This window comes from Nansenia antarctica, assembly GCF_963989245.1.
Source record: "Nansenia antarctica genome assembly, chromosome: 13".
NCBI lineage: Eukaryota > Metazoa > Chordata > Actinopteri > Argentiniformes > Microstomatidae > Nansenia > Nansenia antarctica.
Genome location: NC_137683.1, coordinates 5771436 through 5777522, shown reverse-complemented (window position 1 = coordinate 5777522; position 6087 = coordinate 5771436).

Here is a 6087-nt window from a genome sequence, read left to right as displayed (position 1 = left end):
GTGATTTTCAGGGCTGGAGAACCACAGCCAGATCCGGGGGACTCTGTGGACTCTGGTTCATACATGGTTACATGAGCTGAAGAGGACCTGCATCTAGAAACAGTAGAGGCACAAACAGTGCAGGGTCAATTGACAGCCAACCAGTTCAATTAAAGCCCATCTAGACTAAAAATGCAATAATCTATGGATTACTGATTGCATTTCTTTGTAATTAAAGGGTCTGGAAAGTAGACATTAAATGGTTCCAATTGTATTTTGTGTCCAAGAAAAAATTACAATAAACTTCTAGTTAGGATCAACTTCCTGGTCAGACAGAGGGCTGTGTGGGCGTGGACTTTGCACGCTTGACTGCCCTTTAATTACCAACTGTTTAGCTGCTGCTGAAATGTGTAAATACTGAGCTAATACAATGACTTGGCTAAGATTATAGTTATGCACCTGGCAGTATAATTCATCATATCAATTCAATGACCACCATTAGCATACTGTACACCTGGCACCCTATGGTGAATTATTGAACACAATAGGCTACTTGTGGACAGGATTCACAGCATGTGTATGACTTACTGATCAGTTGTTCCACAATGGTGTTGTCCTCCTTTTCTAATTTGCTGCCGTATTTTCACAATATCCTCCATGTTTAGTTTCTGGACGTAGCACTGGCGCATGTCGTCATCACGATGGCGCTCTTCGACCTCTTGACCTCTAGTCTTGACCGCTGAACTGGCGTTACTGTCACTATCCATGTCATTACTGTCACTATCCATGTCATTACTGTCACTATCCATGTCATTCGGTGCTTCAGAGAGTCGATGCCTCTCTTTAAGAGCATGTGCATCTTGCCCTGAGGCATTTGTGCTGAGCATCTCATCTTTGGCCTTTTGGTTTTTGATGTAGTGCCGTAAAAACATATCCCACGGTGTGTCGTACTCTTCTTTAATGTTGGGAGAGTGATGATTCCTACTGTGGGTGGGAGGTGGTGGTAGTGGTGGTGGCTGGAGCCTAATAAGATTGTCCTTCCGGTGGTTCTGTCCTTCTGTCTCTGCATCAGGGGACCCAAGGTGTGTCCTCTGGCTCTCTGACACTGAATAAGCAGAAGCCTCCATCATTGCCCAGATGGGGAGTTCACAGTGCAGGGAATCCTACGAATGAAGATGATCAAAATATTAAAACAAGAGTGAAGAAATTTAATTTGTAATCATCAGAAGTGGAAAACAGTAGCCAAGCTACAGTTAGGTCCATATATTGGACTCTGTCAGAATTGTTGTTATTTAAGCTGTTTAGTAAAACATACAGATTTCAAAACGTAGTTATAGAATGAATATGGCCTTAAGTGCAGACTCAAATACCCTCTTTAATTTGAGGGTATTAATATCCAAATTGGAGGAAGGGTGTAGAAATTACAGCTCTTTAATATGTAGCCCCCTCCTTTTCAAGAGACCAAAAGGAAAATACCCTACGCTTCGTGCTTTGAATTGCCGTATTACCCTACATTAGTGGTCACCAACCCGTCGATCGCGATCGACTGGTAGATCTTTGAGACTTTTTCTGTAGATCTTTGATTGATATTTTTTTTGATTTTTTGATTTTTTTTTTAAAATAAATGTATATATTATTTTTTTTATAAATACACAAAGAGCCTATGTTTTGCACGCGCCTCTCTCTCTCTCTCTCTCTCTCTCTCTCTAGCAAACTGTTGTGTCGCAAATGCTGCATGAAAGTGACCAATCAGATAAGAGAAGTACTGCTACGTGACTCGCAAAAAAAACATTTGTCAAAATGGTTTTCCAGGATTCTACAACAAAGGTGGATTTCTTCACTCTTTTGCACTTAAAGGAGAAAACGAGGGGTGTGGATATTTACAATGAGTTAAAAAAATATGTCGGTGAAAATGACATACCCATTCATAAACTAGTGGCGATTACTACTGACGGGGCCCCAGCAATGCGCGGTGCGCGCAATGGATTTATTGGACTGTGTCGTAATGACCCTGATTTTCCCTCCTTCGTCAATTATCACTGTGTGATCCATCAGCAGGCCTTGGCTGGTAAGGTGTTGGACTTTTCCCATGTAATGACACTGGTGGTGAAACTAGTCAACTCGATTCGAGCGAAAGCGCTTCAGCACCGCTTATTCAAAGCGTTATTGGACGAGCTCGATGCTGCTTACGGAGACCTGCTTCTCCATGCTGATGTGCGGTGGTTGAGTCGCGGCAAAGTGCTGCAGCGATTTGTCGACTTGCTGCCCGAGATCAAGACGTTCCTGTCGACAAGGCAAGTGGTAGTAAATATTTTCATAGGCAAAGGACTTAAATTGGTGTGGAAAGTCAGATCTTTACCTTTTCTTTTTACTGTTTCCCCCTGCTTTTATATTCATTCTATGCATGTATATGTTTTTATATATGTTTTTATTCACTTTATGTTCTTATTCCTGTTGTAAAGCACTTTGAGCTGCATTTCTTGTATGAAAGGTGCTATATAAATAAAGCTTTACTTACTTAGGCCTACTTACTTACAAGGAACGAGGAGCACAAGGAACTGGCAGACGATGCGTGGCTACTGGACCTGGGGTTCCTGACAGACATAACCGCAAAACTGAACGCACTCAACTACGAACTGCAGGGAAAAGACCGACACCTTCCCCACATGATAAGCGCAGTAAATGGGTTCAAGGCCAAGCTCGGTGTTTGGACCACACACACCTAAAGAATGGGAGGCTGACACACTTTCCCAACCTGGAGAAAATGGCACAGGCCTTGGAAGACAATGATGCTTTTCACCCTGAGCAGTACTGTGCTCCCCTGGACAAACTGGCAACAGAGTTCAATCTGCGTTTTGGTGAGTTAGATGTCATGGGAGATATTGCTGCATTTGTCTCAAACCCATTTGTGCCCATTGATATAGAGCAGGTAGCAGCCAAATTCCAGCAAGTATTTACTTTGCCAAGTGGAGTTGACATGGAGATGGTTGATTTACAAAATGACAGAGCTGAAAGCCAGGTCAAGGGACAGTGACTTTTGGGGACTTGTCAGCAGAGAGAAGTTTCCTCTTCTCACTGCATGTGCACTAAGAGTGAGTGCCTACTTTGGATCCACATATCTCTGTGAAATGTCATTTTCACAGATGAAAATAATCAAATCAAAGTACAGGAGCCGCCTTACTGACAGACACCTCACAGACTGTCTCAGACTGGCAGTCAGTAGCTATGAGCCAAACTACAAAGCACTTGTAGACAGTATCCAGTCACAACCATCACACTGACTTGAGTGAGTAACATGACTGTTTCGATGTGAAAAGTAATGCTGCATAAGATGACTGCACTGACTGAGACACAAGTACACATTACAGTTCTACTTTATAAAATGCTACACTTGTAAATATGTTTGTCAATGTTAATAATATGAGAAAGTACACATTAGTTTTACTTTTGTTTTGATGTGAAAAGTGATGCTGCATAAGATGACTGCACTTAGCACTGACTGAGAAAGTACACATTACAGTTCTACTTTATAAAATGCTAATTGTAAATATGTTTGTCAATGTTAATAAGTAAGAATAATAATTAAGTCAGTCAAGTGTCAAAATGTCAAGAATGTCAGCTAACGTTACTATGAACAAAATTATTTAATCATACATTCCTCCATTCCATCATTCCATGCCTTTATTTTTTTGTGTTGTAATGAAATGACATAATCAAACTTTGAATTGAATTTCAGTTATGTACAATTCTTAAAGCAAGACAGCTGCCTGATATGCTTGATACAGTCTTTTTTTCAGGGATTAAAGCAAAAAAAAATCTCCTGACTGAAAAAAAAATTCAGGCCAAATCAGGGCCGGTGGCTTTCCGTGCGCAAAGCGCGCGTGCGATTTTCCGTTCTACGTTCTAATGCTTTGACTTTTCTTTCGAAAAATGTGAATACATTTCCGCGTTGTCGAAAATCAACGACACATCGCTAGTCAACTAACACGGCTTGTTTTGTGAGCCTGCTAACAATGTAAAGTAGTCTTCTAGTTAACTAGGTAACAATGTAAAGTAGTGTTCTAGTTAACTAGGTAGCAGTCCAATCCATTTCGCTGCAGTATTTTGGCTTGACTAGCGAGTTTGTGTTGTGATTCTCAACAACGTTGAAACGTAGTTTCACCCTTTTCCATAGTTTTGAATAATACATGTGTGGACTGACGATGTAGCGCAGCCTAACGTATTCAAATAATTATTTAACAAAGTTTTATTCTGATAATTATTCCCCCTCCTCCCAGACTTACAAGGTCACACTATTATTGGATTGGTTGTTTGCGTGCCGGGTGAAGTTAGCTAAACATTTAACCTTCTAGCTAGCAAGAGAAACATAATGTCACTCTCCAAAGGTCTAAAGAGGAAAGTTGACGGTGAAAACAGGGCATTTAAAGAGGAATGGACAGCGAACTATGCGTTCATCCTACCTGGTTTCATCAATGCAAAGCCGTTGTGAGACTCACATTTTACGTGCTCACAATGTTCCCTTTCTATACATGCGAGTCGTCCTTTTCGTCAATGAATGTGATAAAGACGCACTAGAGGAATCGATTGGTGCATAAAAACCTTGAGAACTGCCGGATTAAAGTGACGTCCATAATAATAATAAATCATAATAATACATTAGATTTATAGCGCTTTTCTAGACACTCAAAGACGTCCATATCACCAGATAGCCAACAAATAGTGACCGATGGGAGATGCCAATTTTCTCGTTAAGTGAGATTTAAATAGCCTAATATTATTTTTTCTATTGGCTCATTGTAATTATTAGTAATTATTATCCCTAGTAATGTAGCGTGTTTGCTCTGTCGTTTCAGGAGCATATAGGCTAAGCGGATTCAGCTTTTTTATTTTTTTTGCGCCGATTTTGTTGTCAATGTTTTTCATAAAATTAAACTGCATTTGCTTTGTTACTGTTCACATGTGTGGTGCAGTCACATTCACATAGCCTATAAGTAAACATTAAGTTTGAATGATTTACTGAGCTGGCGTTACTTTTTTCAAACCACACACCGCATGTCGGCTATTTCAGCACCACGCGCCATGTCCACCTACTTATCACTATGAGGGGTTCAGCGTCAGTGCACCCCGCTCTGTTACTGTCGCATAGTTGTAGCCAATAAAGGCCTATATGTAGGCTATTATATATCATTTATATACCTAATACCTAGGGGTGTAAATCACCAGCTTCATCACGATACGATATTATATCGATTTGTTTGTATGACGATACAATGTTTGACGATTTCACAATGTCAGTCACAATACGATTTCGATTCGATTCGATTCAAGATCGATATGACGATATGATCGATATGACGCGATATCATATGCCAATATAACACAATTATCAATTGTAATAAGTGGTAATTAACATACAGCTCATTAACATACACACACACACACACACACACACACACACACAGGTTCAGAGAGACATCCAGTCACACACGCACACACACACACACGTCCACACCAGGGTTTCCGTTAACCGGTAATTCCCGGACTTTGTCCGGTAAAATTTGTGGAAGTCCGACAAATTGAAAACTCGTCGGACAAAATGTCCTGTGAAAATAATTCCCTCTAAGCACAATTTGAATACAATTCGCTAAAGTTCACATTTTGTATTCAAATTGGCTTTGGGCCACCATTCTCAGCTGAGCACCAAACACACACACAGAACACTGCCCGAGAGAGAAGGACCCGCCCCCTCCAGCCAGCCTATAGGCTAACCAAAGGGGGCGGGTCCTTCTCTCTCGGGCAGTGCCGCGCGTGCACGAGTGTGTGTGTGTCCGGTGCCCAGCTGAAAATGGTGGCCCGAAGCGGAAAGCCTTAACTTTATCGCACAATAACAAGGATAACAAACGAAACGGACAACATTTACACTAAGATGGAGACAAACTTCAGCGATATGATCTAACAGCCGGTCTTCAGGACGACATACAGACCCGTATGAGCTTACAGGGCTATCCCCTAAGTATGATTTGACAGGCAGCTAAACGAAATGCCTTCCCAACCAGCGAGACCTGGGGGGTGTTCCATCAACGTCGCCAAAGGAAAACCTAGGCCTAC